This window comes from Oncorhynchus keta, chromosome 22 (assembly GCF_023373465.1).
Source record: "Oncorhynchus keta strain PuntledgeMale-10-30-2019 chromosome 22, Oket_V2, whole genome shotgun sequence".
In the NCBI taxonomy this organism is placed as follows: Eukaryota; Metazoa; Chordata; class Actinopteri; order Salmoniformes; family Salmonidae; genus Oncorhynchus; species Oncorhynchus keta.
In genome coordinates this window covers 41186845-41202769 of record NC_068442.1, presented here as the reverse complement: position 1 = coordinate 41202769, position 15925 = coordinate 41186845, and the positions used below count along the sequence as shown (strand labels likewise).

The 15925-nt window shown below is 47.2% G+C and overlaps 1 pseudogene; it reads left to right on the top strand.

The window, feature by feature from the left end:
• Positions 1-421: 421 nt before the first annotated feature.
• On the top strand, positions 422-10459 carry LOC118400672 (SCL-interrupting locus protein homolog; annotated as a pseudogene).
• Positions 10460-15925: the final 5466 nt, after the last annotated feature.

Genomic DNA, 15925 nt, shown 5'->3' with positions numbered 1-15925 from the left:
CATACGACTTTCGTTTTTTTGTTGCTATCAATTTAAGTTAAATATTAGCGAAACTAGATTGATACATCTTGGATTTACCGCGAATATGGCCGCTCTGATATTGCGGAGGAAGTCTTGAAACCACTGCTCGAGTAACATTACAGTTCTCACAACATTTCAGCCAGCCAATACGACTGGGTTGCACGCAAACCGAAATGATTCGCTAGCTATGCCATTTTCTAGGCTTTCCAGATGGCCAACGTCTTCTAACTAGTTTACGTGAAGTATCTAACGTCACCTTGCCATCTAGTCTGTCTTTTAGTGTAAGTGAATTACTTGCACATTTGCATCTTGTGGCATGCACACATATTTTGGCGAATTAGATGTAAAAGTTAGCTAGTTGTTGACGGAACCACTTCACGTTCCCGTCCACACCACAGAAATGAGTATTCAAGTGAATTTGAAAGGACAGTCATCTTACGTCCTGGCCAATGTTTACAAACCAGAGAATCTGAAAATGACAAGGTATGTACTTGCGTTCTTCCTTTTATTTATATATATTACACTTGTACCAGGGGTTTATATATATATATATATATATAACTCTGGTACATGTGTAATTGTTTTTTTTAATCATTTTAATACAATAACTATAACTAACAGTTCCCACTAAGTTTGTCTGACACTAGTATTTGATGATGTTAACCATACCACAGGTCATCAGAGAACGCTCTTGCTGCCATCACCTTCCCTTCCCTTAGGATGCATCTCAGTAGGCCACGGTGGCTTTCTCATCTCCTTCCCTTGGTCTGTACTGATTTGAAATACTTGGCCAGTGTAAGCTGCTTAATTCTCTCAAATCAGTTCAGTTGAACGAAAGGAGACAAGGGAGCCACATTCTTTTGAAATGCACCCTGTGATTGTAATTAGATCATGTGCTGTATTGTGCTTAAAAAACGTTTCTATTGAACAGAAATCCCAGACTACTTCTGGTGGAGAGTTCTTCGTTTGGCTCACCGGCATTCCCGAGGGAATAACAAGCCCCAGTTCAGCTGTTACTTGTTGGGGACTAATTGCTGTGTATTCTGGTGAGATTACCATAGGCATTATCACAGAAATATTCATAGTTTAAGAGAACTTCTCACTCTATTTGTAGATGGAAAATAATTATGATAATGATGGATTAGGTACATATGTTACAGATTGCTTTCAAAAGACAACTCTTAGCTTAAGTGCTTTTATTTAGAAAATTCCCCCTGTCCCTTCCCTTGATTAATGTGAACTCCCTTCTCTCTCTCCACTCTTCTTTCAAGATGAAGAGGGTGTGACTTTGAACCGGTTTGACCTGGGCCGGGAGCAACCTGGCTCCTCTGAAAAGGTCCCCACTGCCCTGATGCCCGGAGACATCCTGGTGCTGTGCGTATTTAGAACCCAGGGGGTCGCTGCCACAGACACCATGGTTCACTCTGCAGAAGACTTCCACATCTCTTTCAAGGTAACATTAATGTGTAAATGTCTTCACTTAAAGTAAATGTCCTTTGTTATATTTGAATAAAATTAATGCTTGTTAAGTTATGTAGGCTTAATGGCAATAACTATACAATATATTCTTACACAATGCTGTTATCCATACTGGAATTTACATGAATCCAAACTGCAACCCACCCTCTAACTGCCTATCGAAGTAACCCACCTCTTCTGTTGCCCGGGTAACAAAAGCAGCATACTCCCTCCACCCCAGGCTTGGCAGTTACTGCAACCTGTCAGCAACAGGTGTTGCTAATCACTGAACTGCCTATTGTCAAAGCATTTTTTTGGGCTTGCTAATTCTAAACAGAGCTTTTTGCCCTATCTAATTTCCTGAGGTATTTTTGGGAGAAAATAAGCAGCCCCCATCCCCTCTTAAATGAAACACTTTGTGTTTCATTTACTGAAGTAAAGCAGAATTATGATATTTTTTTAATATATTTTTTTACATTTTCACCACAAATGTCACTTTTGCACAACTTCTCACCCCTCCCTCCCTACCTGTTCAGATGCTGCAGCACCTGGGAGTCCCTGGACCTGTCCAAGCTGCTGGTCCTACAAGCACACCGTGGCTGCTCCCAGCAAACACAGCCTGGGCTTCTGCCTGCGCTGGGCCGCTGTCACCCCCGGTAACACACTGGACGCTGTGCCCATTCGGCCCGTGCTCATCACCCCCACAGCCTTGGCCAGGAACCTGAGTGGGCCGACCAGCCTCACCCAGCCGCTACGCAGCAGCGCTAGCCACAAAAGGGAGTAAGGACATAGGCCAATAATGGGGTGCGTTAAGGTTAGAATACTTGACTTTGAGCAGACTTTAAGAGCTTATTGCAGTATTATCAGAAAATGGATGCCCCCGTTTCACTTCTTCTCTTTTCTGTTCAGCTTTCTGACAATGGATCAAAGCAGGAAACTGCTCCTAATACTGGAGTCTGACCCAAAGGCCTACACTCTACCACTGGTGGCACTGTGAGTATGTCCACCATCTACTTTATTGACATATTTTTCATCCAGCTTGTTATTATTTTGGATGTGTGTAAATCCCCCTCCATTCATTAGAGATAATCTGAACCACAAAGGATTTGTCCTTATTGTGTTCATTTAGTCAAGCTGTTTGTGTGTGTGTGAGCCAATGCAGGAGTGTACAGTTTGATGTGGTTACCGTTTATCTGTAGCAGATTGCTGAGTGGGGTCTACCACATCTCCAACCCCCAGGTGTGGTGTTTGAGGTACCTGTTCAGCTCCTCTCTCCAGGACAAGTGAGTGGGGATCTGTTCACACCGACTCTCATGTCCCAGTTGGCCTGGCTCCAATGCTGTATGTGTTGTTGATATTGTCACATGTTCAAAAACACTTTTTATAAACATAAGGTAAGGACAAATCAGTAAGGAAATAACGCATTAGTATAGAAACTGCATATTCTAGGCATCTTATAAAGGTGGTGGGTTAATGTTTGGGAAAAGCACCAAAATAATTGTAACAGGAGACGTGGTGTGTTTGCTGTTCGGGTAGTCTGGATTTGTGTTTAGGCAGCTCTGTGTCTGACTTTTTGTATCGTTCTGTGTTCCACAACATTTGCCTGATATTGAACATACCCCTGGTTTGTCATTGCTGTGTTGCAGGGTAACGTCAGAGGGTGGTGCGTTCCTGGTGGTGTTGTACCCGCTGACCCACAGGGAGCCAGCGTTCTACCAGGTCCAGCCCTGCATGGGTCAGCAGCAGGACATGACCTTCCAACTGCTCATTAGCACCGAGTCACTCACCCTCTACAAGGTAGGCACAGGTATTCCTGAACATTTTCCTTTCAGGTTGTCCCCTCCAACAACTATCTATGTTGGATGTGTTAACCATCTCAGTACAGTTTGGCTCGGCTCAGTAGTATGAAAAGCCTCTAGTGCCCTTTACCCACTATTACAACAGATATGGTGGTAAATCCATGTGAATATATGACACTTATCTTTTGATCCTTGTCTGTACAGAATGTGGAGGAGTCTGAGGGCCATACTCTGCAGTTTGACCTCAGTCCTGAGAGCCACAACACAGAGGCTGAGTTCTTCAGGGAACTGGTGTCCCGTGCCTCCTTCACAAGGTATACATACACAAGCTCTTCTTTCAAACTTCTGTATTAACATGGTTTTACTTAGTCTAGTGCAGTGGACAGGTGGTCAAGGTGAATAGGGCCATTTCACTCTGAGTAGTGGCTGTTTGGATCACAAGAATCATTAGTCAGAAATGTTTTTGAATACTAACTGAACTCATGAGAAAGATACTCTTACAGAATTGTATGACTTCATAGGAGTTCAGTGAGGTAGACGGATGACAAAAGGCTTTATCAAGACAGTGGGCTCGACAGTGCCTGTCTGGCTTTTCTCCGTCAGCCCTGCGGTAGTGGCAGCATCTCCTCAGAACAGACTGTCTATCAACGACCATGACTCTGGAGTAGAGGACGATGACCTCTCCCCCAGGCCCTCCCCAAACCCCCACCAGGTCAGTTCTGTCTCTCTCTGTCTCTCTCTTTTGACTCGTATCACCTCCAGCCCAGTCACGGACCAGGATGTCTTGCTCCCAGGCAGACTAAATAACTTTTTTGCCCGCTTTGAGGACAATACAGTGCCACTGACACGGCCTGCAACGAAAACATGCGGTCTCTCCTTCACTGCAGCCGAGGTGAGTAAGACATTTAAACGTGTTAACCCTCGCAAGGCTGCAGGCCCAGACGGCATCCCCAGCCGCGCCCTCAGAGCATGCGCAGACCAGCTGGCCGGTGTGTTTACAGACATATTCAATCAATCCCTATACCAGTCTGCTGTTCCCACATGCTTCAAGAGGGCCACCATTGTTCCTGTTCCCAAGAAAGCTAAGGTAACTGAGCTAAACGACTACCGCCCCGTAGCACTCACTTCCATCATCATGAAGTGCTTTGAGAGACTAGTCAAGGACCATATCACCTCCACCCTACCTGACACCCTAGACCCACTCCAATTTGCTTACCGCCCAAATAGGTCCACAGACGATGCTATCTCAACCACACTGCACACTGCCCTAACCCATCTGGACAAGAGGAATACCTATGTGAGAATGCTGTTCATCGACTACAGCTCGGCATTCAACACCATAGTACCCTCCAAGCTCGTCATCAAGCTCGAGACCCTGGGTCTTGACCCCGCCCTGTGCAACTGGGTACTGGACTTCCTGACGGGCCGCCCCCAGGTGGTGAGGGTAGGCAACATCTCCACCCCGCTGATCCTCAACACTGGGGCCCCACAAGGGTGCGTTCTGAGCCCTCTCCTGTACTCCCTGTTCACCCACGACTGCGTGGCCATGCTCGCCTCCAACTCAATCATCAAGTTTGCGGACGACACAACAGTTGTAGGCTTGATTACCAACAACGACGAGACGGCCTACAGGGAGGAGGTGAGGGCCCTCGGAGTGTGGTGTCAGGAAAATAACCTCACACTCAACGTCAACAAAACTAAGGAGATGATTGTGGACTTCAGGAAACAGCAGAGGGAACACCCCCTATCCACATCGATGGAACAGTAGTGGAGAGGGTAGCAAGTTTTAAGTTCCTCGGCATACACATCACAGACAAACTGAATTGGTCCACTCACACAGACAGCATCGTGAAGAAGGCGCAGCAGCGCCTCTTCAACCTCAGGAGGCTGAAGAAATTTGGCTTGTCACCAAAAGCACTCACAAACTTCTACAGATGCACAATTGAGAGCATCCTGGCGGGCTGTATCACCGTCTGGTACGGCAACTGCTCCGCCCACAACCGTAAGGCTCTCCAGAGGGTAGTGAGGTCTACACAACGCATCACCGGGGGCAAACTACCTGCCCTCCAGGACACCTACACCACCTGATGTTACAGGAAGGCCATAAAGATCATCAAGGACATCAACCACCCGAGCCACTGCCTGTTCACCCCGCTATCATCCAGAAGGCGAGGTCAGTACAGGTGCATCAAAGCTGGGACCGAGAGACTGAAAAACCAGGCGGTGATAAACAGCCACCACCACCACTAACATTGAGTGGCTGCTGCCAACACACTGACACTGACTCAACTCCAGCCACTTTAATAATGTGAATTGATGGGAAATGATGTAAATATATCACTAGCCACTTTAAACAATGCTACCTTGAATAATGTAGGGTATGTAACATTATATCTCATATGCATACGTATATACTGTACTCTATATCATCGACTGCATCCTTATGTAATACATGTATCACTAGCCACTAACTATGCCACTTTGTTTACATACTCATCTCATATGTATATACTGTACTCGATACCATCTACTGTATCTTGCCTATGCTGCTCTGTACCATCACTCATTCATATATCTTTATGTACATATTCTTTATCCCCTTACACTGTGTATAAGACAGTAGTTTTGGAATTGTTAGTTAGATTACTTGTTGGTTATTACTGCATTGTCGGAACTAGAAGCACAAGCATTTCGCTACACTCGCATTAACATCTTCTAACCATGTGTATGTGACAAATAAAATTTTATTTGATTTGACCTATTTGTTGATATGAACTCTGTTCAAAAAGACATACTCCATATTGTTTCAGACCAAGCGGGTCCACCGTCCTGTGCCGGAGCTCTCCATGGTGATGGACGGCAGCTTCCTTGATGGAAAGACCATGGGCCCCCCCTCAGCTCTGCAGCCCAGAGGCAGTTGCCCCCCCCTCCCACCAGCTCCAACCTGGGGCAACCAGACACCCAGACCAGGGGCCCACCACACTCAGTGGCCCCCCACCCATCAGAAGGCCCCTGACACCTGCCATGGACACTCTGGGTAAGGGCAGCAGAGGATTCCTATTCACCCCTGGGCAGCAGCCACCACCACTCCGGCCCCCTTTCCCTGGCAGGACATCAGCCCCACCACAGTTCGGGAAGACTTTTCTTCCTCCTCTCCTCCAAAGACAAGCTCCTCTCCTAACGGATCAGTCCACCAGGCCAGGCAGTTCCACCAAGCACCAGGTCCCCTCTCTCACAAGTGGGCCTCCCCCGTCAGAGCCCCTCCACACCAGAGCCCCGGTTACCCCTCAGCCCCCATGCCCACTCACCAACAGCCCGCTGTCCATCTCAAACACTTCCACAGCACCCACAACATGAACCAGCCTTGTGGATGCTGCTCTTTCCACCCACATGACCATGTTACCCCCTTGTACAACCCCAACTACTGGCAGGGAACTTCATGCACCCACAACAGACCAGATAGACACTTCTGTTCCAACTTCGATGGTAACCCCCCCACCTCTCACATTTCCCCTTCCCACCAAACACACCCTCACCACAGCTCATTGTGCCACCCCATGGGGCCCACACTTACACCATTTCACCGCCCATGGGCCCTGCTTGGAGCGGCTGACCCCTGTCTGTCAGAACCAGTGTTGCCAGGCCCAGTCGACAAAGTCTCTCCCACCCTGGATGGGCCCATGGGCCTCCTGCCCTCTGACACCTACAGAATCCTGGTGGACCAAGTCCGGCAGCTCAACTTACTGCAGGCACAGGTCAGGCTCTCTACGGTGTCGTTTGTGGTTGACACTGTACCAATCTTGCAGCTTTAGAGAACGACTTTTCAACCTTTCTTACCATTGGACTTTCCAATCCTGATGTACCAATTATTTCAGATCCAGAAGCTACTGGCATCTCAGGGGAAAGGGGGGAGCAGCTCCTCTCCATCCACTGAGCAGGCAGCCATGCAGACACAGATCTCCCCAGGAAAACACACTAGCAGGATTGTCAGCATCGCTGTAGGAACAGGTACTGGACTCATCACTGGTTTCAGCGATCTCACACGTGGTTCATTTGAGAGTATTTCCCTGACTATATGGGGAAAGGATTGCTGCATAGAACTATAAACTGCACTCTCTCTGCAAGTCACTCTTAATTAGAATGCCTGCTAATGTGAAGTCACTCTTGATTCGAATGACTGCTAACTGACTAGACATTTAGCTACTCAACTACTCAATGCATCTCTCCTTTATGTGTAGGTGCCAGTTTGTTCTGGGGAAACCCCATCGATGCCCCCGCTTGCGATGAGGACGAGCGCCAACAGCCAGAGTGGCACACGGACAGGGGACTGGCGCCACCGATGGTAGCAGGTCCTCCTCTGGTCAGAGTTCTGGCAGTGCCAGCCTCACCCACATCAGGCACATGAATGGCACGGAAGACTAGAGTGGGTGTAGTGAGGGACATGTGAAAGGCACACCCTTCAACCAGTCAATGCACCAGAGGTAAGAGAACGGTTGGCTGCATTCCACCAAAGGGTGGCTGATCCACCCTTATTTTGAATTGACTGGAAGGGTGCATGCAAGAAAGTAATGTTGTAGTTGGCCACCTAGAACTCGGAAAGGGGTAATCTGCTGTTTAAACAATAACAATGTTATTGTGTGTGTGTAGTGAAATGCTTATGCTTCTAGATCCAACAGTGCAGCAGTATCTAACAGGTAATATCTAACAAATTCCACAACAACCTCATACACACAATCTAGTAAAGGAAATGGGATAAGAATATATAAGTATATAAAATATATGGATGAGGAGTGACAGCGGCTAAGATGCAATACATAGTGAAGGATACAGTATACCTTATATACATAATGAGATGATGAATGCAAGATATGTAAACATTCATAAAGTGGCATTAAAGTGTTCCATTTATTAAAGTGGACAATGATATCAAGTCTGTAGGTGGTGGCTATTTTAACAATCTGATGGCCTTGACATAGAAGCTGTTTTTTTAAAATATATATATATTTTTATAGGTACTTCATTTGCTCCATGTATGGAGAAAAACTAGGAAAGGAAAGGAAACAAAAAGTTGGCACGGCCCATGTGGTGATGTATTTGCCCCAGCTTTTATCCTGGTATACTTATTTCTGGGTAGGCTTCAACAGAATCCAGTATTGCAGTGAAATGGTTAATATACAACGTGTTATGTGACCAACCTCCCTCCTGATCCCTGACTATTTGTCACTTTCCACTAAATGTATGAAAAGCGCTTATCAATGAATTCAGTTCTTATTTCCTCCACAGGGCCAAGTGAACAGCCGTCTCCAGGGTACAGTGAACGAGGAGGGCGAAGATGAGGCGGAACAGGACAGGCGGACCTCATACCCACGGCAGGAGAAACACACCTTGTCCCTCTGTCAGTCCCAGCAGTCGTACCCTAGCCCTGTTCCCCTCTGCTCCTGTAGGCCGGAGCCCAGAGAGCAGCCGCCAGGAGGGAAGGATCAGGTGCTCCACGCCACACTGTGCCAGCTGCAGCAGCTAGGGGTCCATGTGGATGTAGACTCTGCCGACTCGGGGGGCAAGGTCACACGCAGCTCAATGGAGAGTGCCAGGTATGAGCATCGAATTGTCATGTTTACTTCAGCTTCTTTGTACCTACAGTATGTAGATCATAGATGCTATTACTGTTGCTAATAGTCTTATTCTCTCTCTCTCATGTAAATCCCAAAACTACTTGAAAAATAAATGCTTCAATTGGCATGCACTACAGCACATCTTAAAGAGTAATTATATAGGTTACATTACTTATGCAGAAGGTGTTCCTGTTAACTTCTCCCCAGTACCTGGCCGGCATCAACCCAGAGGCAGTCATCAGCAGACTGACCTTCCTGGAGTCCACGGGAACCAGCATGCGGAGCCCCAGTGGCAGCGTGGACCTCAGTCTGGAGGCCAACGCCATCGCCCTCCGGTACCTCAGCAACCAGCAGCTCTCTAGACTTTCTGTGGGAGGGGGCAACAGCCCTCCCTGGCACTAGGGCCCTCCCTAGGTTCAGCCCCTGCACACCTCTCTCGGAGAAGCCTGGAGCGGAGAAGAGCACTGTGGAACTCGGTTGTATCCTGTCTCCCAACAACATGTCCTTCGCCCCCAGCAAGTACATGAGAAGGTACGGGCTTATAGAGGAAGGGAGTAGGAGTGAGGAGGACGGCAGGGCCGAGGGGGAAGCAGTTGGAGATGGGATATACCGTACAGAGAGGTATAGAGAGGGAGCGCCAAGGTTTGGTTCTGAAAAACATCACCAATGAGTTCCCACATTCCAAACCTGTCCACCCGCAGGGGCAACACGCAGACTCAAAGCCAGCTCCTCAGGCACTTGTCCTAAAATGCAGCTTTTGGCACGCGGCGCCAAACAACATTCGGACAAGGAGAATTGTGCAAAACGGCTGCCATCTTTAGGTGAAATACAAAGGGAGTGTCCACAACCAGAGGGGTCGATGGGAAATTTCTTGAACCTGAGTAGACTTAGACAGCTGCCGAAACTCTTCTAAAGGACCACGGGAACTAATGCAAAGGAAACTCAAAATGACAAGTGAAATGTATTTTCGAATCCATTGGGATTTGTCAGTTTGGTTGTGTTCTTAGTAAGATATTTTTAAATGCTTCCATACATTTGTTTACAGATTGTTTTGAATGCCTCTATTTGACTCTTCATTGTGCTCATTGTTTGTAATGTATACTTATGTATGGGACCACTGAAACAGAGGCTCTTACCAAACCACTGTGCTCTTTGTCTGTGCGCAAAATGTACTTGTTGCCTTTCTACTACAACTATGTGGAAGAGGGTGTGGCGTCATGATGTATCCAGCTCTTTTCAATGGTGTCAGCTCGGTCATTGAATTGTTTTTTTTTTAATCACTTTTCATTTTAAAGTGCTTTTTGGTGGCATAATAGACATGACATAATCAAAATTACTCTGCCACCCCACCTTTAAATCATTGGAATTTAATCATATATTCAATGTCCCCCTAGTCTTTAGCTAACATTTCACTCCTTGCCACTCAATGATGTGTATATATAACCCTGTATAGCTGAAGCAATATTTTGGCCATGGAGAGGCTTGGAAGCAGTCCTCCATAAGAATGAATGGAATTCTATAGTATTTCATTTTAAATGTTTCAAGGAATAAATTACATGTAGTTAAGTATTTTTTGTTGTTGTAGTGTGGACAGAAACATTAGTGCTTTCCAAAAATTATACTTTCAGGAAAATGTTTTAATTTTTTAAAACTTTTTAATTTTTAGCACACATAATATAACTTAAAGTATGCATAAAGGTGTCTAATATAAATGTGGCGATATCAAATGTAAACTTTAGTAAATTCCTTTCTATAGCTTTCAAAATAGGTTTTTACAATGGTGGGGGAGTGCCACGATGATGGGGGGTGGGGAGTGCCACGATGATGTCGGGGGGAGTGCCACGATGATGGCGGGGGAGTGCCACGATGATGGCTCGGGAGTGCCACGACGATGATGGCTGGGGAGTGCCACGACGATGATGGCGCGGGAGTGCCACGATGACGATGATGATGTCGGGAGTGCCACGATGATGGCTCGGGAGTGCCACGACGATGATGGCTCGGGAGTGCCACGACGATGATGGCTCGGGAGTGCCACGACGATGATGTCGGGGGAGTGCCACGATGATGGCGGGGGAGTGCCACGACGATGATGGCGCGGGAGTGCCACGATGATGGCGGGGTGGCTTCAAAACAGCGCCCCCTGTCAGACATCTAGTGTATAAATTGTGTATATATAAATCTCAGCGGATGGAAACCAGGTTGCAGGCAGGATTTTTTGGGGGGTGCAATCATGCCCCCTACTGCTCACATAAAGATAGATACACGCACATGCATTAGTTAAATAAAGGTTAAATAAAAACAAATGTAAAAAACATGCATGAGTCCTTAGTATATACTTAATTTCAAAATTCAAAAGGCACTCGCACATCTGAGCTATCTTTTTTGCAGGTGCATGGTAACAGTTGAATAAGACGAGGAAAAAAGAAGGAACCCGCACACTGCTTGTGAGAATATCAAATCAAATGGTATTAGTCACATGCGCCAAATACAACAAGTGTAGACCTTACAGTGAAATGCTTACTCACGAGCCCCTAACCAACAATGCAGTTTAAAGAAATATAGATAAGAAAAATAAATAAAAGTAACAATTAAATAGCAGCAGTAAAATAACAATAGCGAGACTATATACAGGGGGGTACCGGTACAGAGTCAATGTTCGGGGGCAGCGGTTAGTTGAGGTAATATGTACATGTAGGTAGAGTTATTAAAGTGGTTATGCATAGATGATAACAACAGCGTAGCAGCGGTGTAAAAGAGGGGGAGGGGCAGTGCAAATAGTCTGGGTAGCCATTTGATTAGGTGTTCAGGAGTTATATGGCTTGGATAGAAGCTGTTTAGAAGCCTTTTGGACCTAGACTTGGCTCTCCGGTACTGCTTGCTTTGCGGTAGCAGAGAGAACTGTCTATGACTTTGGTGGCTGGAGTCTTTGACAATTTTTAGGGCCTTCCTCTGACACCGCCTGGTATAGAGATCCTGGATGGCAGGAAGCTTGGCCCCAGTGATGTACTGAGCTGTTCGCACTACCCTCTGTAGTGCCCTGCGGTCAGAGGCCGAGCAGTTGCCATACCAGGCAGTGATGCAAACAGTCAGGATGCTCTCGATGGTGCAGCCATAGAACCTTTTGAGGATCTGAGGACCCATGCCAAATCTTTTCAGTCTCCTGAGGGGGAATAGGTTTTGTCGTGCTCTTCACAACTGTCTTGGTGGACCATGATAGTTTGTTGGTGATGTGGACACCAAGGAACTTGAAGCTCTCAACCTGCTCCACTGTAGCCCCGTCGATGAGAATGGGAGCGCGCTCGGTCCTCATTTTCCTATAGTCCACAATCATCTCCTTTGTCTCGATCACATTGAGGGAGAGGTTGTTGTCCTGGCACCACACGGCCAGGTCTCTGACCTCCTCCCTATAGGTTGTCTTGTCGTTTTCGGTGATCAGGCCTACCACTGTTGTCTCATCTGGAAACTTAATGATGATGTTGAAGTCGTGCCTGGCCATGCAGTCATGAGTGAACAGGGAGTACAGGAGGGGACTGAGCACGCACCCCTGAGGGGCCCCTGAGGATCAGCGTGGCGGATGTGTTGTTACCTACCCTTACCACCTGGGGGCGGCTCGTCAGGAAGTCCAGGATACAGTTGCAGAGGGAGGTGTTTAGTCCCAGGGTCCGTAGCTTATTGATGAGCTTTGAGGGCACTATGGTGTTGAATGCTGAGCTGTAGTCAATGAAAAGTATTGAGTTTAATAGAGATTGCATCATCTGTGGATATTTTGGGGCAGTATGCAAATTGGAGTGGGTCTAGGGTTTCTGGGATAATTGTGTTGATGTGAGCCATGACCAGCCTTTTGCACTGTCTCTATGCACACTCATTAGAAACTAATATACACAGGCAGTTAGAAAAGCCAAGGGTAGCTTTTTCAAGCAGAAATTTGCTTCCTGCAACACAAACTCAAAAAAGTTCTGGGACACTGTAATGGAGAATAGAGAATAAGAATACCTCCACCCAGCTGCACACTGCACTGAGGATAGGAAACACTGTCACCACCGATAAATCCACTATAATTGAACATTTCAATAAGCATTTTTCTACGGCTGGCCAAGCTTTCCACCTGGCTACCCCTACCCCGGTCAACAGCACTGCACCACCCACAGCAACTCGCCCAAGCCTTCTCCATTTCTCCTTCACCCAAATCCAGTCAGCTGATGTTCTGAAAGGGCTGCAAAATCTGGATCCCTACAAATCAGCTGGGCTAGACAATCTGGACCCTCTCTTTCTAAAATTATCTGCCGAAATTGTTGCAACCCCTATTACTAGCCTGTTCAACCTCTCTTTCTTGTCGTCTGAGGTTCCCAAATATTGGAAAGCTGCCGCGGTCATCCCCCTCTTCAAAGGGGGGGACACTCTTGACCCAAATTGCTACAGACCTATCTATTCTACCCTGCCTTTCTAAGGTCTTCGAAAGCCAAGTCAACAAACAGATTACCGACCATTTCGAATCCCACCATACCTTCTCCGCTATGCAATCTAATTTCAGAGCTGGTCATGGGTGCACCACAGCCACGCTCAAGGTCCTAAACGATAGCTTAACCGCCATCGATAAGAAACAATATTGTGCAGCCGTATTCATTGACCTGGCCAAGGCTTTCGACTCTGTCAATCACCCCATCCTCATCGGCAGACTCGATAGCCTTGGTTTCTCAAATGATTCCCTCGCCTGGTTCACCAACTACTTCTCTGATAGAGTTCAGTGTGTCAGATCGGAGGGCCTGTTGTCCGGGCCTCTGGCAGTCTCTATGGGGGTGCCACAGGGTTCAATTCTTGGACCAACTCTCTTCTCTGTATACATCAATGATGTCGCTCTTGCTGCTGGTGAGTCTCTGATCCACCTCTACGCAGATGACACCATTCTGTATACTTCTGGCCCTTCTTTGGACACTGTGTTAACAACCCCCCAGACGAGCTTCAATGCCATACAACTCTCCTTCCGTGGTCTCCAATTGCTCTTAAATACAAGTAAAACTAAATACATGGTCTTCAACTGATCGCTGCCTGCACCTGCCCGCCCGTCCAACATCACAACTCTGGACGGTTCTGATTTAGAATATGTGGACAACTACAAATACCTAGGTGTCTGGTTAGACTGTAAACTCTCCTTCTAGACTCATATCAAACATCTCCAATCCAAAGTTAAATCTAGAATTGGCTTCCTATTTCGCAACAAAGCATCCTTCACTCATGCTGCCAAACATACCCTTGTAAAACTGACCATCCTACCGATCCTCGACTTCGGCGATGTCGTTTACAAAATAGCCTCCAATACCCTACTCAAAAAATTGGATGCAGTCTATCACAGTGCCATCCGTTTGTCACCAAAGTCACATATACTACCCACCACTGTGACCTGTACGCTCTCGAGAGCTGGTCCTTGCTTCATACTCGTCGCCAAACTCACTGGCTCCAGGTCATCTACAAGACCCTGCTAGGTAAAGTCCCCCTTATCTCAGCTCACTGGTCACCGTAGCAACATCCACCTGTAGCACGTGCTCCAACAGGTATATCTCTCTGGTCACCCCCAAAACCAATTCTTCCTTTGGCCGTCTCTCCTTCCAGTTCTCTGCTGCCAATGACTGGAACGAACTACAAAAATCTCTGAAACTGGAAACACTTATCTCCATCACTAGCTTTAAGCACCAGCTGTCAGAGCAGCTCACAGCTTACTGCACCTGTACATAGCCCATCTATAATTGATCCCAAACAGCTACCTCTTCCCCTACTGTCTTTATTTATTTATTTTGCTCCTTTGCACCCCATTATTTCTATTTCTACTTTGCACATTCTTCCACTGCAAATCTACCATTCCAATGTTTTACTTGCTATATTGTATTTACTTTGCCACCATGGCCTTTTTTTTGCATTTACCTCCCTTATCTCACCTCATTTGCTCACATTGTATGTAGACTTATTTTTCTACTGTATTATTGCTTGTATGTTTATTTTACTCCATGTGTAACTCTGTGTTGTTGTGTGTGACGAACTGCTTTGCTTTATCTTGAACGTGCCGTCCTTGGCCAGCTCTCCCGCTATCTCTCTCAGAATGACCTTCTTGATCCAAATCAGTCAGGTTTCAAGACTAGTCATTCAACTGAGACTGCTCTTCTCTGTATCACGGAGGCGCTCCGCACCGCTAAAGCTAACTCTCTCTCCTCTGCTCTCATCCTTCTAGACCTATCGGCTGCCTTCGATACTGTGAACCATCAGATCCTCCTCTCCACCCTCTCCGAGTTGGGCATCTCCGGCGCGGCCCACGCTTGGATTGCGTCCTACCTGACAGGTCGCTCCTACCAGGTGGCGTGGCGAGAATCTGTCTCCTCACCACGTGCTCTCACCACTGGTGTCCCCCAGGGCTCTGTTCTAGGCCCTCTCCTATTCTCGCTATACACCAAGTCACTTGGCTCTGTCATAACCTCACATGGTCTCTCCTATCATTGCTATGCAGACGACACACAATTAATCTTCTCCTTTCCTCCTTCTGATGACCAGGTGGTGAATCGCATCTCTGCATGTCTGGCAGACATATCAGTGTGGATGACGGATCACCACCTCAAGCTGAACCTCGGCAAGACGGAGCTGCTCTTCCTCCCGGGGAAGGACTGCCCGTTCCATGATCTCGCCATCACGGTTGACAACTCCATTGTGTCCTCCTCCCAGAGCGCTAAGAACCTTGGCGTGATCCTGGACAACACCCTGTCGTTCTCAACTAACATCAAGGCGGTGGCCCGTTCCTGTAGGTTCATGCTCTACAACATCCGCAGAGTACGACCCTGCCTCACACAGGAAGCGGCGCAGGTCCTAATCCAGGCACTTGTCATCTCCCGTCTGGATTACTGCAACTCGCTGTTGGCTGGGCTCCCTGCCTGTGCCATTAAACCCCTACAACTCATCCAGAACACCGCAGCCCGTCTGGTGTTCAACCTTCCCAAGTTCTCTCACGTCACCCCGCTCCTCCGCTCTCCACTGGCTTCCAGTTGAAGCTCG